Source organism: Trichosurus vulpecula, chromosome 1 (genome assembly GCF_011100635.1).
Source record: "Trichosurus vulpecula isolate mTriVul1 chromosome 1, mTriVul1.pri, whole genome shotgun sequence".
Classification (NCBI taxonomy): Eukaryota; Metazoa; Chordata; class Mammalia; order Diprotodontia; family Phalangeridae; genus Trichosurus; species Trichosurus vulpecula.
Genome location: NC_050573.1, coordinates 129061531 through 129081808, shown reverse-complemented (window position 1 = coordinate 129081808; position 20278 = coordinate 129061531). Strand labels below are relative to the sequence as shown.

The 20278-nt window shown below is 37.9% G+C and overlaps 1 protein-coding gene and 1 pseudogene across 3 annotated transcripts in view; one reads left to right on the top strand and one right to left on the bottom strand.

Moving 5' to 3' along the window:
* The window catches only part of CSMD3 (CUB and Sushi multiple domains 3), a 1625828-nt gene that overhangs the window by 1022776 nt on the left and 582774 nt on the right, over positions 1-20278 (bottom strand). The window lies entirely within an intron of this gene.
* LOC118849898 lies at positions 17970-18367 on the top strand (annotated as a pseudogene).

The window sequence follows — 20278 nt, the reverse complement described above, 5'->3', positions numbered from 1 at the left end:
CATAGGGGAGAGATTACTTTTAGCCAAGTAGCCAGCGGTTGGTAAGGGAAGGCTTCACACTTCACTCCCCAGTTGTCTCCTCAGCATGAACTTACTTTCCAACCATCTGAACCCCACTGAACATTTGGATTTAACCTCCTGGGTCACAAGGCCCTGTTAGTGAACACTCATATTCTGGGAGGCCCCAGGGCTCCATGTTACATCCTGGCCATCTCCTCACAGTAGCCTTGAACTCTACTCATCTCCACCCTCAGCAGGGATTTGCATTCCATTCCTGAATCTCTGATTCTAATAGGTGACCTTTCACATTATGTTTCTGGGACCCACTCCTCCATGACAGTTCCAGGCTCTATCATTACTATGTTGCTTCAGAGTGTGTTCATCTTCATTCCGTCCTACCACCCAATTTTTGTCCATTTTTGTGTTGTCTTGTCCCCATTAGAATGTAAGTCCTTTACTGGCAGGGACTATCTGCTTGCTTACATCCCTTTCTCAAGAGCTTAGCACACTGAATGACACATATTAAGAGTACAATAAACACTCTATAATCTCTCTCTGTCTCTCTCTGTCTCTCTGTCTCTCTCTCTCTGTCTCTCTGTCTGTCTCTCTCTGTCTCTCTCTCTTTCTGTCTCTCTCTGTCTCTCTGTCTCTCTCTCTTTCTGTCTCTCTCTGTCTCCCTCTCTCTCTCTGTCTGTCTCTCTCTCTTTTGCTATTACTCTCTTTCTTGCTCTCACTCTCAGTTTTCTATCTATTTACCTACATAGGATATATATGCCTGGAACAACGGGTAGGATTTTGAAAGTTGAAAGGAAGTATTATTTGCCATCAGTAAAATAAAGCCAGATTTATATTACATGTAATATAATGAAAGGATACTTGAACCATACTAGATCTGTAATCTTACAGATATGAGAAATAGCAATAATAACAGTAGCAATAGCTGATATTTATTTAGTGCTTCAAGGTTTAAAATGTTTTACATATAAAATCTCACTTGAAACCCTAATGGCACAGATTGCAACACAGTACACTGGAAAGAACACAGAACTTTTTGAGTCTAGAGATATGATATAAAAACTAAGGAATATGGAAAAGAGCATAGGAGTTTTCAATTTTTTTTCTCCAAATTTATAAAATGTCAGTATCTCTCTACAGATAATAGACAAAAATGCAAGTTAGGTTTAGAAACACCAGTGTCTAGCTAAGCTTACCTATTGAGACACTTACCTATCAACAATTATTTGACAGCTGGGAACTATTATTAAGATCACTCTAATTAAATTCATGTTTATATTAATAGACTTTAGGTAAACGTCACCTTTTTCCAAATCTGATTTCTATAGTTCATGGAATTTGGGGATTGTTCTACCTGAATTGGTCTCCAAATTAAAAAGGATTTGTAGCATTTAGGAGTAGAATATTATTGCCTGTCTCATATACTCCTCTCCTTTTACCCCTTTATATAATTTTATCATTTCTGAAAATTTTCTTGCTATTCCCCAATAAAAATAAAAGCATGCTCAGAGTCCATTCTCTTCTGATGCCTAGTTATCTTTTACATTTATATATGTCTTGGTCTCTTGTCTAAGAAGACTTCAGTAAGATTAATCAAATAGGAATTCCAAAAATTGAATTAACACAAGACAAATCTTTTACCCCAGGAGAATATAGAAAGGTTTTTAAAAAAAATTGATGATAAATTATTCATGTGTATAGAATTAGTATTAAGATGAAATAGGTGAAGGGCATTTTAAACTATAATTTTTTCTTTGCTGTTAGTTTTTATGGTTATTTATAGTACATATGTATATATAAAATATGTATATATGTAAATTCAGTAAAAGATAAATTTATTCCATGAGTGGTAAAACAAGGTTTTCAGACTAACTTTCCATTATAGTTACAATAATGTATAATTTGACACTTATGAGGTACTGAGAGATGGTTTCGTAGTCAAAGGATTATTCCAATAATCTTCTGACTGGTTTTCTCAAGTCTAATCCATCTTCTCTCCATTCCATTATTCCCAACATCTCCCAAACTGATATTGCTAAAATACAGATGAGGCATTGTTATTCTCCTGTTGAATTCTCAGTAGTTTTTTTTTATTGACTATAGGATAATAGGCACATTTTTCAGTTTGGTATTTAAAGTCTTTGATAATCTAGTTCCAATCAATTTTTTTTTCAGATTGATAAATGGGACACACCAAGGAAATGGCATACAAGATAGTGAAGGCCCTTGTGATCATGCTATATGAGAATCAGTTGGAGGGAGTGGGTGTAAGAAGAGAAGACATAGTTAAAGACATATAGAAACATAGTAAATATTTAAAGCATTGTCATTGTGAAAGGTTAGAAGTGTGCTTTGTCCCCAGTGCGGGAACATTAATAGACAAGATGTGGTTTGAGTCAATCCTCACATTCCCATGATACCAAAAGGAGATATTGTGGTACACAATGATGTGAAGCAGATCTAAGGCTGTCTGAATTAACTTTGTCAAAATGTGAATTGATATAGAATTTACCCATGGCCAAATTAAATAAAGAGTATATAAAAATAGTTCTAAATTTCTGTTCAGAGATCCTGAGACCCCAGGAAATTTCCTCTTGTACTAATTTTATTTCTTTAGTATAATTCTAACTTCAGTTTTTTTAATCTAACATATTTAGTTTTCAGCATTGATTTTCACAAGAGTTTGGATTACAAATTTTCTCCCCATTTCTACCCTCCCCCCCACCCCAAGATGGCATATATTCTGGTTGCCCTGTTCCCCAGTCAGCACTCCCCTCTTTCACCCCACTCCCCTCCCATCCCCTTTTCCCTTCCTTTCTTGTAGGGCAAGATAAATTTTTACGCCCCATTGCCTGTGTATCTTATTTTCTTGTTGCATGCAAAAACATTTTTTTTGTTTTTGAACATTTGTTTTTAAAACTTTGAGTTCCAAATTCTCTCCCCTCTTCCCTTCCCACCTGCCCTCCCTAAGAAGTCAAGCAATTCAACATAGGCCACATGTGTATCATTATGTATAACCCTTCCACAATACTCATGCTGTAAAAGACTAACTATATTTTGCTCCTCCCCAACCCATCCCCCTTTATTGAATTATCTCCCTTGACCCTGTCCCCTTTCAAAAGTGTTTGTTTTTGACTACCTCCACCCCCATCTGCCCTCCCCTCCATCACCCCCCCCATGTTTTTATCTTCTTCCCTCTTCTTTCCCGTGGGGTAAGATTCCCAATTGGGTATGTATGGTATTCCCTCCTTAGGCCAAATCTGATGAGAGCAATGTTCACCGATTCCCCCCCCCCCTCATCTGCCCTCTCCCCTCCTCCCACAGAACTGCTTCCTCTTGCCACCTTTATGGGAGATAATCCATCCCATTCTATCTCTCCTTATCTCCCTCTCTCAGTATGTTCCTCTCTCATCCCTTAATTTGATTTTATTTCTTTTAGATATCTTCCCTTCATCTTCAACTCACCCTGTGTCCCCTCTCTCCCTCTCTCTCTCTCTCTCTCTCTCTCTCTCTCTCTCTCTCTCTTTCTCCCTCTCCCTCCCTCTCCCTCCCTCTCTCTCTCCCTCTCTCTCTCTCTCTCTCTCTCTCTCTCTCTCTCTCTATATATATATATATATATATATATGTATATACATACACACATAGATATATACATACATACACATTCACCCATATATATACATAAACATATATGTATGCATATTCCCTTCAGCTACCCTAATACTGAGGTCTCATGAATCATACTCGTCCTCTTTCCATGTAGGAATGTCAACAAAACAGTTCAGCTTTAGTAAGTCCCTTGCAATTTCTTTTCTTGTTCTTTTTCTTGATTGCCTTTTCATGCTTCTCTTGATTCTTGTGTTTGAAAGTCAAATTTTCTATTCAGTTTTGGTCTTTTCACTGAGAAACCTTGAAAGTCCTCTATTTTATTGAAAATCCATATTTTGCCTTGGAGCATGATAGTCAGTTTTGCTGGGTAGGTGATTCTAGGTTTTAATTCTAGCTCCATTGCCCTCCGGAATATCGTATTCCAAACCCTTTGATCTCTTAATGTAGAGGCTGCCAGATCTTGGGTTATTCTGATTGGGTTTCCACAATACTCAAATTGTTTCTTTCTGGCTGTTTGCAGTATTTTCTCCTTGATCTGGGAGCTCTGGAATTTGGCGACAATATTCCTGGGAGATTTCTTTTTGGGATGTATTTGAGGAGGCGATCGATGGATTCTTTCAATTTCTATTTTGCCCTGTGGCTCTAGAATATCAGGGCAGTTCTCCTTGATAATTTCTTGAAAGATGATATCTAGGCTCTTTTTTTGATCAGGGCTTTCAGGTAGTCCAATAATTTTTAAATTATCTCTCCTGGATCTATTTTCCAGGTCAGTGGTTTTTCCAATGAGATATTTCACATTATCTTCCATTTTTCATTCCTTTGGTTCTGTTTTATAATATCTTGATTTCTCATAAAATCACTAGCTTCCGGGGGGCGGAGCCAAGATGGCGGCTGGTAAGCACGGACTAGAGTGAGCTCCGTACCCGAGTCCCTCCAAAAACCTATAAAAATGGCTCTGAACCAATTCTAGAACGGCAGAACCCACAGAACAGCAGAGGGAAGCAGGGCTCCAGCCCAGGACAGCCTGGATGGTGTCTGGGTGAGGTCTATTCCACACAGAGCTGGGAGCTGGGAGCTGGGAGCTGGGAACGGAGTGGAGCAGAGCCCAGCCTGAGCAGAGTGGAGGATCCAGACCAGAAGCCGGGCAGAGGGGGCCCTAGCTCCCTGAATATGTGAGCTGCGGCAGTTACCAGACCCCTCGACCCACAAACACCAAAGACTGCGGAGAAGGTTAGTGGGAAAAGCTGCGGGAGTGGAAGGAGTTCGCAGTTCGGCTTCCAGCCCCGGGGGCAGCTACAGCTGTTGTTACTTCCGGCTCCAGGCCCACCTGGTGGGAGGAATTAAGTGGCGGATCAGAGCAGGAGTGCAACAGCCTGCTGAAGATCTAAGCCCAGTCTGGACTGGGGGTCCTTGGGGAAGGAGGAGTGCGGCTCTGACAGAGCTGGCACCTCCCCCCCAAACGTGGAACATAGAACTCGTTAGTCTACAAGCAGTCATACCCCACTGAAAAACTCAAGGGTCAAGTTAGTTGGTTGGGAATATGGCCAGGCAGCGAAAACGCGCCCAGATTCAGTCTCAGACTTTGGATTCTTTCTTTGGTGACAAAGAAGACCAAAACATACAGCCTAAAGAAGACAACAAAGTCATAGAGCCTACAACCGAAGCCTCCAAGAAAAACATGAACTGGCCCCAGGCCATAGAAGAACTCAAAAAGGATTTGGAAAAGCAAGTTAGAGAAGTAGAGGAAAAATTGGGAAGAGAAATGAGAAGGATGCGAGAAAACCATGAAAAACAAGTCAATGACTTGCTAAAGGAGACCCAAAAAAAGACTGAAAAATACACTGAAGAAAACAACACCTTAAAAAATAGACTAACTCAAATGGCAAAAGAGCTCCAAAAAGCCAAAGAGGAGAAGAATGCCTTGAAAGGCAGAATTAGCCAAATGGAAAAGGAGGTCCAAAAGACCACTGAAGAAAATACTACTTTAAAAATGAGATTGGAGCAAGTGGAAGCTAGTGACTTTATGAGAAATCAGGATATTATAAAACAGAACCAGAGGAATGAAAAAATGGAAGACAATGTGAAATATCTCCTTGGAAAAACCACTGACCTGGAAAATAGATCCAGGAGAGATAATTTAAAAATTATTGGACTACCTGAAAGCCATGATCAAAAAAAGAGCCTAGATACCATCTTTCAGGAAATTATCAAGGAGAACTGCCCTGATATTCTAGAGCCACAGGGCAAAATAGAAATTGAAAGAATCCATCGATCGCCTCCTCAAATAGATCCCAAAAAGAAATCTCCTAGGAATATTGTTGCCAAATTCCAGAGCTCCCAGATCAAGGAGAAAATACTACAAGCAGCCAGAAAGAAACAATTTGAGTATTGTGGAAACCCAATCAGAATAATCCAAGATCTGGCAGCTTCTACATTAAGAGATCGAAGGGCTTGGAATGCGATATTCCGGAGGTCAATGGAGCTAGGATTAAAACCTAGAATCACCTACCCAGCAAAACTGAGTATCATGTTCCAAGGCAAAATATGGAGTTTCAATAAAATAGAGGACTTTCAAGCTTTCTCAGTGAAAAGACCAGAACTGAATAGAAAATTTGACTTTCAAACACAAGAATCAAGAGAAGCATGAAAAGGTAATCAAGAAACGGAAATTGCAAGGGACTTACTAAAGTTGAACTGTTTTGTTTACATTCCTACATGGAAAGATGATGAGTATGATTCATGAGACCTCAGTATTAGGGTAGTTGAAGGGAATATGCATATATATATGTATATGTGTATATATATATATATATATGTTTATGTATATATATAAGTGAATGTGTATGTATGTATATATCTATGTGTATATGTATGTATGTGTATATATATATGTGTTTATACATATATATATATATATATATATATATATATATATATATATGTAAAAGAGAGAGAGCAGACACAGGGTGAGTGGAGGATGAAGGGAAGATAGCTAAAAGAAATAAAATGAAATTAATGGATGAGAGAGTAACATACTGAGAGAGGGAGATAGGGAGAGATAGAATGGGGTGGATTATCTCGAATAAAGGTGGTAAGAGGAAGCAGTTCTATGGGAGGAGGGGAGAGGGCAGGTGAGGGGGGAATGAGTGAACCTTGCTCTCATCAGATTTGGCCTGAGGGGGAATACCATACATACTCAGTTGGGTATCTTACCCCACAGGAAAGAAGAGGGAGGAAGATAAAAAAAAAAATAAAAGGCGGGGGGATGATGGAGTGGAGGGCAGATGGGGGTGGAGGTAATCAAAACAAACACTTTGGAAAGGGGACAGGGTCAAGGGAGAAAATTCAATAAAGCGGGATGGGTTGGGAAGGAGCAAAATGTAGTTAGCCTTTCACAACATGAGTATTGTGGAAGGGTTATACATAATAATACATGTGTGGCCTAGGTTGAATTGCTCAGCTTCTTAGGGAGGGTGGGTGGGAAGGGAAGAGGGAAGGGAATTTGGAACTCAAAGTTTTAAAATCAGATGTTCAAAAACAAAAAAAGTTTTTGTATGCAACTAAAAAATAAGATACACAGGCAATGGGGCGTAGAAATTTATCTTGCCCTACAAGAAAGGAAGGGAAAAGGGGATGAGAGGGGAGGGTGTGATAGAGGGGAGTGCTGACTGGGGAACAGGGCAACCAGAATATAAGCCATCTTGGAGTGGGGGGGGGGGTAGAAATGGGGAGAAAATTTGTAATTCAAACTGTTGTGAAAATCAGTGCTGAAAACCAAATATGTTAAATAAATAAATTGCATTAAAAAAAAATCACTAGCTTCCACTTGCTCCAATCTCATTTTTAAAGTAGTATTTTCTTCAGTGGTCTTTTGGACCTCCTTTTCCATTTGGCTAATTCTGCCTTTCAAGGCATTCTTCTCCTCATTGGCTTTTTGGAGCTCTTTTGCCATTTGAGTTAGTCTGTTTTTTAAGGTGTTGTTTTCTTCAGTGTATTTTTCAGTATTTTTTTGGGTCTCCTTTAGCAAGTCATTGACTTGTTTTTCATGGTTTTCTCACATCCTTCTCATTTCTCTTCCCAATTTTTCCTCTACTTCTCTAACTTGCTTTTCCAAATTCTTTTTGAGCTCTTCCATGGCCTGGGACCAGTTCATGTTTTTCTTGGAGGCTTTTGGTGTAGGCTCTTGCACTTTATTGACTTCTTTACGCTGTATGTTTTAGTCTTCTTTGTCAGCAAAGAAAGAATGCAAAGTCTGAGACTGAATCTCGGTGCGTTTTTGCTGCCTGGCCATATTCCCAGCCAACTAACTTGACCTTTGAGTTTTTCAGTGGGGTATGACTGCTTGTAGACTAGAGAGTTCTATGTTCCACGTTTGGGGGGGATGTGCTGGCTCTGCCACACCAGCACTGATCCTTCCCCAACCCCCAACCCGGACTGGGCTTAGATCTTCGGCAGGCTGTGCACTCCTGCTCTGATCCTCCACTTAATTCCTCCCCCCAGGTGGGCCTGGAGCTGGAAGTAACAACAGCTGTAGCTGCCCCACCTCCGCTGCCCCCGGGGCTGGAAGTCGAACCGCGAACTCCTTCTACTCCTGCAGCTTTTCCCATTAACCTTCTCCATAGTCTTTGGTGTTTGTGGGTTAAGGAGTCTGGTAACTGCCACAGCTCACTGATTCAGGGCGCTAGGGCCCCCTCCGCCCGGCTTCTGGTCTGGATGGTCAACGCCGTTCAGGTTTGGTTCTGCTCCACTCCGTTCCCAGCTCCCAGCTCCCAGCTCCGTGTGGGATAGACCTCACCCAGAAACCATCCAGGCTCTCCTGGACTGGAGCCCTGCTTCCCTCTGCTGTTTTGTGGGTTCTGCCGTTCTAGAATTGGTTCAGAGCCATTTTTTATAGGTTTTTGGAGGGACTCGGTACGGAGCTCAAAGTAGTTCCTGCTTACCAGCCGCCATCTTGGCTCCGCCCCCATAATTCTAACTTCTTTTCCACATTGTTGACTGTTTTTCTTTTTCCTCCTGAGATTACTGAATATATGTTTGTTTTTTAAATAAGGAATTACATATCAACCTTCAGGCACTGAGTGGTTTAGTCCACCAGATGGAGAATCTTAACCAAGACAGCCCCAGAGGACAGAACAAGGATCACTGGGTAAAATCTCCAGAGAAGCAGCTTTTTCCTTGATGTAATGAAAAACTACACACTCCGCTACTTAGAGCTTCTTGTAGTAAGAGTATCACAATCAGTAGAGATCTTCAAACAAAATCAAGGTGACCTCTTATGTGGCATGCTGGAGAGGAGATTCTTGTTCAAGTCACCAAATCAAGTTAACAACCTCAAATTAAGCACTTATGGTGTATCTGGAACTGTGTGAGAATACAAACACAAGCAGAAAGATAGTCCCTTCTCTCAAGGAGCTACATTCTATCAGGGAAAACAAGACATAGACAGAAGATGAAAAGGGGAGAAGGGATGAGGGAGAAAGTATTCATGTTAGGGACATGACAGAGACAGTTCTAGAAGTAAAAAAGTAGAGAGACATATGCAGCTGGCCCGGGCACTTTCTTTAAATAGAAGTTCTGAGGTGGAGAGTTCAGGTATAGACTGGAGTAGATGATCTCCGAGGTCCCTTCTGATACTTAGATCATGTGATTCTGTAGTAGAAGATTCAAGATTTGACGCTGGTCTTTTTAACTATAAGAAGGCCCCAGAATATCATCTAGGTATCTTGGGAAGAAATTTTCCTAATGTGGATCTGTCTCTTAGTGGTACATTAATGAGCAGGAAAGCAGAGGGTGACTAAGTGTATATAACTCTTTGTCCATTCCTTTGCTGTTTAGTATCTTGTAGCAGTGCTTGTTAACTGCCTCTGATTAGCAGAGTGTTAGTGTTCTCTTGAGGTTTGAGTCTCTAAAGAGAAGACTTCAGAAATAGCTTTATCAGCATTTTTTACTTGTTGCTTATGTAAAAGACAAAAAGCATCATTCTATCAGTATGTTTTAAGAACCCAGACATAACACCACCTCTAAATTAACCTACCTACAGTCTTTCTAATTCAGAGAAGATCTGTGATTTAATCATTTTGGGGTACTCCAGGTATGGGGATTCCTTCCACTAACACTGGTTAAACTTGTGCACGACTTATTTGGTAACTCATAGGGAGCTGCCTGAGATACTCAGAGGTTAAGTGAGTTACTCAGAGGTTCAGAGTTAAGGTAACTACCCAGAGCCATACAAAGATTAAGTATCCAATGTGGAATTTGAGTAAAGATCTTTTTGACCAAGTCTAGCATTATGACACACTATTTCTCATTAGGTATTTTCCAATTAGTAAAAGTAACACACATGTAGTTAAAGTCACATTTGAGATAAAGCCTGCACATCTGTATACCTCAAGGCCTTCATTAACAGAATAAACTGAACATCACCATTAAACCATGCTATACAAGCAACATATGTCATGTAACAGTGAAAAATGACCAAAAAGCTAAATAATAAAACTAACTTATTTTGGCCAAATGAAGCGTGGATCTGATGGTAACAAGAGAACAAGAACTGGACATTTATTTAAATGTTTATGACTCAGTGCTGTGGTCCAAGTTGCCTCATTGTGATGAGACCTTAGCAACTTGGAAACATAGCACCAATCTTGTTATATTTCATTTCAAACATAATGCTGATTTTTATCACTCATCCTTATAAGAATATGGAAGGTACACAGATATAGATTTGGGATTCTTTACCTTAGTTTAATTTCTGTAATATAATATAATATAATATATACACATATGTAAATAGTTGATATAGGTATGATATAAATATAGATACAGAGATATAGGTATAGATATATAGACACAAATATACTTTTCCCCTTTTCTTTTAGATTTTAAGGCTATTGAATATTATATTTTGTTTTTTTGGCTCAGAAGCCCAAGCACAAGGATGGCTATGACATATATTTATTTCTTTGTCAGTTATGAAAAAAAAAACAGAAGTGGTTTAATATCATGTGGAGATCTTGCTGGGTATACAATGGAGCCAATATTTTTTATAATGTGCTATTTTGGCTTTGTTTGCAAATAACTAAATTGAAATAGTCAGTAATTTGAAAGCTTATGTGGAACACTACAATGTTTAAGATGAATCAACAAAATGTAGGAAATTCACAAATCCATATAATCTGGAAATATTTGAGGATAACAAAACAGAAATATGCTACTCTTATGAAATTAATGAGATTATAATGAGGTATTCTTTGAGTTTCTTCCTGAAATTAAGATTTACTGTAAGCATTGTGCTAATGTCAATAAGAAACAGTCATCTGTTCATTTTCAACTAATAATTTTTTTCATACTTTACTCACAGCAATATCTACTTTACTTAAAATCCAGACATTCTTTAACAACTAATCCAGTTCTAAACCTTCCATAGGTTTGGGATAGGAATATACACGTACACACACATACATACACATATACTATATATGTATATAATATATATGTATATTATATACATATTTACATATGTAAACACACACATATTTATATGCATGTGTATTCCTGATATGTCCTAAACCTACGGAAGCATATGCATTAGCATAACATGACTCCACTAAATATTTGCCTGAACTTCATTTAAGCCACTACCCTATCTCTCTTCTATACCTCACTGCTAACCTTACTGGAAAATAAAATCACAAACTCATTGATTCAACCTCCTCCAACCTCCAAGTTTTTTCAACCCCTTGTGATCTGTGAACTTGAAAACAGTGACTGCCTTTTACTTTGTTTTCCCCAGTGTTTACCATAGTTACTAGCACAATATAGGAGCCAAATAAATATTTATTGACTAACTCCTACTTCCATGGAAACTTCTTTCTCTAAAGTTGCCAAGAGCCTCCCAACTGTAACATCTTTGTTGTTCATATGTAGTCAGTTTTCAGTCCAGTCTGACTCTTCCTGACTCCATTTGGTGCTTTTGGGGCAAACATAACTGGAGTGGTTTGCCATTTCCTTCTTGAACTCATAATACAGATGAGGAAACTGAGGCAAATAGGGTTAAATGACTTGCCCTGGGTCACACAGTAAGTAAGTGTCTGAGGCCAAATTTGAACTCAGGAAGATGAAACTTCCTGACTCTAGGCCTGGAGCTCTATGCCACCTAGATGCCCAACTATAACATCTAATGGCTTTCAATTATTGCCTAACTTCCTTTATCTCTGTTTAGCTTTTGGCACTGTTGATCACCTACTCCTTAACTTATCTTATTGATTCGTTTTGTTTCAGGTACATGATATAATGATTTTCTTCCTCCCTCTCCAATTGTTCACTTTCCCACTTCATCCTCTTCTGAGAATATTAATATGGATGTTTTCTGAGGGTCTTTTATTGGCCTCCTTCTCTCTTTGTACCTTCTCTCCTTATGAAATGATTGCTTCCACTTTGATGCCTTTGATCAACACCTTTATGGTAAGAACTGTACAATCTTTATCCTGAGTACTGATCTGGCTTCTGAGTGCCAGACACAGCTCTCTAACTCATCCATACATATGATTGCTCCCCAGGTACTTCGATCTCAACATTCCAAACTAATTCTAATATTATCCCTCCAAAAAATTACCTTATTTTTGTGTTTATTTATATATTTTATTTCACTTTTGTTTTTTGTTACATTCTCAGTGCCTAGCATTGTGCCTGACCCATAATTGCACAATTAATACACGCTTTTTGATTGATTTATTTCCTCCTGAACACAATCTTAACTTCATTATTTCTGCCTGTGGTACAAACTTTAATAGACTCTGCCTTCATCTTCACAAAATTATACAATTTCAGAGTTGAAAGGAAAACCTAGAGGCCAGTTAGTGAACTTTTACCAGAACAGAGAATCCCTTGACTGTATCTGATAAGGGTTCATTCAGTCTTACTCCAAAAAGTTTCAGTGATAGAATTTAAAACTTATGTGATTTTTTTTCTTTTTTGATCTCTTTTTCCTTTTCTCATATTCAATCAAGGCACCTGGGTGGCACCACTGATAGAGCACTATATTTAGATCAGGAAGACCTGAGTTCAAATCCTTCCTCATAGTATTATTAAATAATTGTGTGACCTCAGCCTAAAAGGGTCAGGGTCTCCCAATGTATTCTGGGCCATCTCCAGTCTTTATTGGTGAATATCAGGTCACTGGATGCAGATGGCCCTGAAGGAGAAAGTGAGGCTGGTGACCTTGCATAGCCCTCCCTCACTCAAATCAAAGTCAACTGCAAGTCATGTCATCATTTCTCTGATGTCATGGTTCTCTTCGAGAATGAAGGACAAATACAACAACAATTGTGTGAACCTGGGAAAGTCATTTAACTTCTCTCAAACTCAGTTTCCCCATCTATAATATGAGAATAACAATGCCTCTTTCTCATAGTCTTGTTGTGAGGCTTAAATGAGATAGTATATGTCTAGAAAACATTAAAGTGCTATATATAAAAGCCAAATGTTTTTTCAAGCGATTGCCAAATTATGTTGTTTCTACCTTCATAATGTTTGTTTTAGATATTTTCTCCTCTCCATTCACCTGCTGTTACCCTAGTGAAGAACCATATTGCTCTGTCTTTGAACTACTGAATTAACCTCCTAACAGATTTTCCTGTCTCTGCTTCAACCTCTACCCCAAATGCATCCTTCTTACAGCTGGAAGAATATTCTTTCTTATATTTAAATCTATAATCCTCCTCTGCTCAAAAATCTTTGTTACTTCCATATTAACTGGCTTCTCCTGGCATTCATTGCTTTCTCTGATTTTGGACTAGTCTTTCTCAACTTTATCTTCTATCTTCTTCTTAATGTACTTTTCCCATACACATGCTGAACTCCTATCTTTTAAAGTTTTACTCAAGTGTCACCTTCTTGAATGACATAAAGGATGAGAAGATGGTAGACTTAAATCTGGAGGGGTCTTTAGAAATCCTCTAGTCTAACTCTGTAATTTTCTAGATGAAAAAAATGAAGTCATGAAGTTTTTCCTGATCCCAGAGTCTTGCCCCTCAGACTTTACACAGTCATTTTTTCTACAATCATCTAATAACTTATATAATATTGTACATTTGCATGTTTTGCCATTGCAGTAAACTGCATCCTACAGAATCATAGAGACTGTGTCTCCTCTCAATTTTATTTCTTCCCTAGCAATGTTCAGCAGATATTTCATAAGTATTTATGGAAAGAATATTGAAAGTACTCGACTCAATCTGTAATTGGTAACATTTATACAGCACTTTAACGTTTGCAAAAAGCTTTATAATCTCAATTTATCCTCAAAACAATCCTAAGAGGTAAGTGCTATTATTATCCCAGTTTTACAGGTAAGGAAGATGAGACAGACCAAGGTTATGACTAGTTTGGGATCATAAGGTGAGTAAATGTCTTAGGGTAGATTTGAAATCAGGTATCCCTGACCCCAGATTCAGTAGCCACTGCACCACCTAGCTGCCTGTAACAGAGCATTTGGTCAAAAAGAGTTTGCTCAAGAACTTTGTTTGCCGAAAAAAATTGTTTTCTTGATCTAAAAAAAACCAACAATAAATATTTTCCCCCAAAATGTCCAATATTTTATTAATAAACAGAATGATAAACTTTAAATAAGAGGAATGTACTTTTGAAATATTTCTGCCTTTTATGTCCAAATAGATTGTAAAAGCTTTGTGGATTATGTCTCATATTATTTATAAGTCCTAGAGAACCTAGAATAGTGTTGTACATACTAAGCACACAATTATTGATTTATGTAATGATAACAAAATTGATTTCTAAAAGTTTTATTCCAACCTCAAATAACAAAAAAAAAATTTTATTGGAGCAACTAGGTGGCACAGTGAGTAAAGCACTGGCTCTGCAGTCAGGAGGACCTGAGTTCAAATTTGGTCTAAGACACTTGACACACTTACTAGCTGTGTGACCTTGGGCAAGTCACTTAACCCCAATTGCCCTGCTTTCCCCCCTAAAAAAATACTTTTATGTATGACTAAAGGCTGAATTATTTCCACAGTCATTTCCAGACTCAGGTATCATAATGTTATGGTGAAATATACTTTTCCTTTCATTTCACTTTATAGATAATTTAAATTTCATATACTGAGCATTTATCTGCTATTTTGTGCTACTAATGCCTGCACTGACAAAACTTCAATGAGACATATATTTGAGCGTTTCTAGTTTTTGTCTTTGAAGTCACATGGTATTTTCAAATCTTTTGCCTTCCCTCCCCTCTTCCAAATTTTAAATTTAAAAAAACCTAGCTCACACATTTAATGGATATTTAAATCATATCTTTATTTTTTTTTACTACACCCTATTCTACAAGGCAGAAATCCTATTTATAACTTTATCAGACTGGAGAAGTATAAGTAATAGATGTCTCAGCATTCCCCATGTGTATGCTATTACTCAACTATTTTACATAATCCCCAAAAGCATGAATCTTCAATGCTACATCTATTCTCTATATTACAGCAACTACAAAAACATTCCAACTTAGCCTAAAGTGGCCCTCTTTGTAAATACTTTTACAAAGCCCTAATATTTTAAACATATTGTTGAGATAATGTCGGCTCCCAGTAGAATGTAAGCTGTGTGAGATCAGGGACTGTTTCATTTTGGTAATTATCTCCTGTGACTAGCACAGTACTTTGCACATTGTTGGTGCTTAGTAAATGGTTATATAATTTAATCAAATGTTTAATCTGGTTAATACACAGCGAAGCAGTAGATTTCAGAAGGAAAGAGAAGAAGAATGAACAGTCAGGCTGAAAATTGGTTTTCTACAAGTTACTGAGAAACTAGAATCCTAGTGAACAGTTATGGCAAAAGAGATATAAAGTGGTAAGCATAATAGTTTTAAGTATTTATGTCAATATATGTGAGCTCTACTTAAATATGTGAGGTCACTATGTACAGAGGTGTTACTGGAAGAGTCTGGGTCTAATATTGAGAAACTGAGAATGAATGTTAATTACTGAAACCTAACCAATTAAAGAAGTTTAATAATAAAGTACAGTGGAGTTGTTCTGCAGGCTTTAAGATCAGTACCTCTGGAAATATCAATGAAAACAAGAGTGGTCAACAAATAAGCAAGTAGAAATAGACAAACAGACAATTTCCTATAGTAATTTCTAAGGGTAGTTTAAGAAGGAGCCACCAATAGTTTTAGTTAAATTTTAAATCTAAAATGATAAATGATTCATGACCTAAAGGGCATGAGCTATTTTTGTGTTTCTGCTTGAGATAGTGGCCAATTTTTATATGCTATACAGGCAAGCTCTTCTTTCTCTTATAAAAGGTGAATATCCTTTAAAAATGCTTCTCTATACTCTTTCTTACTGGAGAGGTTGAGGAGTTCCTTCCTATGCAGGGTAAAAGAAATAATTCAGGAATAAATACAATCTGACATGCCTGGTGGCTGGAGAAGATTTGAAGAAACAACCACTGCAACTATACAATTGTGATTTGTCTATTTGAACAGAGGATGAAGCATTGCAAGCAATGGTAGACACAAACAAAAGACAAGAAGGATTCAATATAAATTTTAAGAGAACTTTTTACTGACTCTAGGAAGAAAATTCTGAAAAATGGTAGTGAGTAGTATCTCTTCTTCCAAAAGAAGGCTAGGATTTTGGAAAACAAAAACTTGCACAAGCACTGAATAGCTCACTGTGTATAGGTGGTGCTGAGGAAGTAACTTACAACGGAAGAAAGTGTCCAAAAGATGCAAATCAAATGGAAGATATGAGTAAATAGAACTGCATAGCAAGACTATATATGGAAATCAATAACCAATGAGTTGAAGGTTGGGAGCATGGAGACAGAGATCCTTATGGCAATATGTTGTACCTTTTTTATACCCACTATGCCTGTTTCCATAGCCCCTCTCATAACAAAAATTTTGATTCTCTTGTAGTTTTTTGTACCATTATATATATCTGCCCCATTATGTATGTCAGCTTGGTTTGTTTGATACCACATACTGTGTCCTATCATTTAACTTGTGTTCCAGGTTAAAAAGCAAAAACGAAAACTGTCTACTCATTTCTAGAAATGGTAATAGGGTTGGCATTTCTATAGGAGGTAACAGTAGGACACAATGGATTAAAAGTCAGCATTCCTGAGATCTATTCCAATTCTTACTGGCTGTTTGACATTGCTTAGGGCATTTTAACCTCTCTGGATCTGAGTTTTTCATCATCTCTAAAATAAAGAAGTTGAATTAAGTGAACTCTAAAGTTCTTTCCAATTATTATCTTCACCCCAGTTTTCAACTCAGAGATTTGTAATCCATGACTCAGAGCTAGTTTAGGGTTCAATCTTGAAAGCTTCTCAAGGCTAACTTGACAATGTTTTAGACTTAGGAAACATTTTAATTTGGTTGGTTCTAGTTCTGCTGTAGGGATCTTCACTTCTTCAGTATGTTTCAGGCTAAAAATTAGTATTTATAAGTAGAAATGGTTTACTAAAAGAAACTTCCATTTAGGCCTAGCTAATAGAAATGGCATTGTTATAGCATCTTTTCTTAAAAGGTTTTTTTTTTCTTTCTTCCTTTCCTTTCAGACACTTTCAAAACTCAGGACAACAATTATTTAAGTGACCCCTTTCTACAGTCAACCCTTTCTTGGTCCCCTTAATGCTAATGTCTTATGTCTGATATTCTCTCCAATTTATCCTGTATATTTCTAGTTTGTACATAGTTGTTTGAATTCTATTTATCCTGTTACATTGAGGTTTCTTTCTGAGCAGGAGCTAGATGCTTAATAAATGCTTCTTGACTGTCCTTGATGTGGTATTCCATGATTTGCTGAATCACCAGAAAATAAAGAAGTAGAAAAAAAATGAGTTTTAGTATCACCGAACAGCTTAGGATCTTTGAACAGGATGAGTAATTTCCCAAGCAGGATTCGGTCCACCTTTTTCAGCTCCTATTCTGAGTCCATTTGCAATGCTCCCTGTTGTCTGTGAATAATTGTCACAAAGAATGGGTCAGGGACAAAACTAGTTCAACATTGTGCATCAATTTCACTGAAAGAAAAGTCAATCTCCCAATCTGCCTGTAGTTTTATTTTGTCCAGCAGCGTGTGTGTGTGTGTGTGTGTGTGTGTGTGTAGCTAAGAATCTGGTCTCAGGAAAACCTGAGTTAAAAATCTCCTCAGACACTTAATAATTTTGTGAATTTGGGCAAGTCACATGACTAAAGTCTCACTTTCTTAAACCGTAAAACCTCATCTCTTTCCTCACCTTCCTTATTCCTCCCCAGGCTGTACTCCGAACCTCTCCGCCATGCTCCATAAAAATTTTCATCCTAGCCTTCTGCTGTGGCTGCCGTTGGGGCTACGCGCCGCAGCCATGGCCATCCGATACCCCACGGCCGTGGGCCTCAACAAGGGCCACCAAGTTACCAAAAACGTTTCGAAGCCGCGACACTGCCGCCGCCGTGGGCGCTTGACCAAACACACCAAGTTTGTGAGAGATATGATCCGGGAAGTGTGCGGATTTGCCCCTTATGAGAAGCGCGCCATGGAATTGTTAAAGGTCTCTAAGGATAAGAGAGCCCTTAAGTTCATCAAAAAAAAGGGTGGGAACTCACATCCGGTCCAAGAGGAAGAGAGAGGAGCTCAGCAACGTCCTAGCTGCCTTGAGGAAGGCTGCTGCCAAGAAGGACTAAACTGGACCCTGCCAATCTTTCCCACTTACCCAATAAAGATTTGACAAAAAAAAAAAAATTCATCCTAGAACATCGCTCCCCTCTCTAGATCTCACACTGTTTTAGTACCCTCTGCAGCTTTGGCCCCACCCTCTGACTGGATGGCTTTTTCTGCAATTTCAGTTTAAGAAAGGAACCAATCTCAGGCAAGCATTCATTTCTCAACAGACTTTACCAAGCTCCTGCACAGGGAACATTTACCCTTCCTTTTCAGCATCCATCTATATGTTATCGTTCCCCATTAGAATATAAGCTGTTTGAAGGCAGGAACTGCCTTTTTTTTTTTTTTTTTGGTATTTGTCTTCTCAATTTAGCATTAGTGCTTAATACATAGTAAGCTTGTTCACTGACTATTAACTGACTGACTGTAAAATGTAAAACTGCTGTGAGAATAAAGTGAGATAATTTTAAAGTGATTTACAGCCTTAAAATCCTACATAAATGCTAGCTAATGCTAGTTATATATGTAACTACATTTTAATTAATAAATATATCATATATATGCATGTGTATTATATATATATACATATATATATATATGCATATATTGCTCTTGCCCCAAACCTATACTCATATCAAGGGGTGAAAATGAAGTTCTGCTGTGTCACTTTGTTAGTGTTGTTCTCCTTAATGTAATTGTGTAAATACTGTCCTACACAGCAATACAGAAGTTTTTCTAATATGATTCTTAGTAATTTCATAAAGTATGACATTTTTGTTTCTTTTGTACCATTAAGAAAAGCAGAAATACAGACTAAGTTAAAATAGAGGAATTCATATATCATTAGTAGGTTGCATTAATTAATAATCTCAGCATCAGAAACAATCAAGTCAGAAACGTATGACATAGATAATGTATTTGTGACAGAGACAACTAAATGGAAGAGGGTCCATAGATGATTACACAAGGCACCAGCATCAACATATACTCTTGTTTCAGAATCCCAACATGATTTTCCTATCATTAGGTTTGCATCTTGTTAATAGTTTCTGATTTTCTATTAAGATTTAACCAGAGGAACAGGAGGGAAAGATTCATTTCAAAATCAGTGCTACAATCCTGAAAGAAATAATACCTTTTTTCACATCTATATTTATATGGGATGGCTTAGTTAAAATTTATATTAGAATAACCACAGCCAAAAGGTTTATACAGCTAGACAATTATTCACTCTAACCACAATGAGTCATGTTTTCATACCAAAGATCTACATAAATAAAACTATGAAAACTGGTTTCATAAGTAGATATTTTGGATATCTAAGAGAAATTTCTTAAAGGGTTCAGTTATCTATAGTTAAAAAAAATCTCCAATGAAGTAGCTAGTTAGTTGCCCTTTAATAGTGTTGGGGTTTCAACTCTGCCCACCCAGGGATGCCAAAAACTGTTGCGGTTTCATGATGTGTTGTGCAAGAGCTATCTCAAAGAATTCAGAGTCAGACCACCACTAAATCCAGGTGGAGGCATTTATTGAGATCGATGCCTCTCATGAAGTGGGCTAAGTTCCAAGAGGAACCAGCAACTTCAGATAAAGCAAGTCAGATTTTTATAGGGTAAAGATGCAATTACGTAACAAATTATGAATATTAAAAAGGCAGGAGGGATTTGTTAAGGGATTAGGTAATAGGGGAGGGGTCCCAGCCACAGTGAAACTGTGCATGCAATTACCCACAATGCATACAGAAAAACACATTTGGGGAGGTATCTAGGTATGACAATGATATTATAAGAAGAGTCTTTACATCATAAGTTCACTCTAGGTCAGTTCTTTACTATTACTGCGCGGGTGCCTACATAGGGAAAGTCCCTTCTATGTTTTTAGGGTCTACATCCTGCTTGGGCATCCTCTAGCTATTGCTTTCTGATTGGCTAGCTATTGTGGTCCTGAGAGTAGATGGATATGGTTGTGGTTGAGTGCAT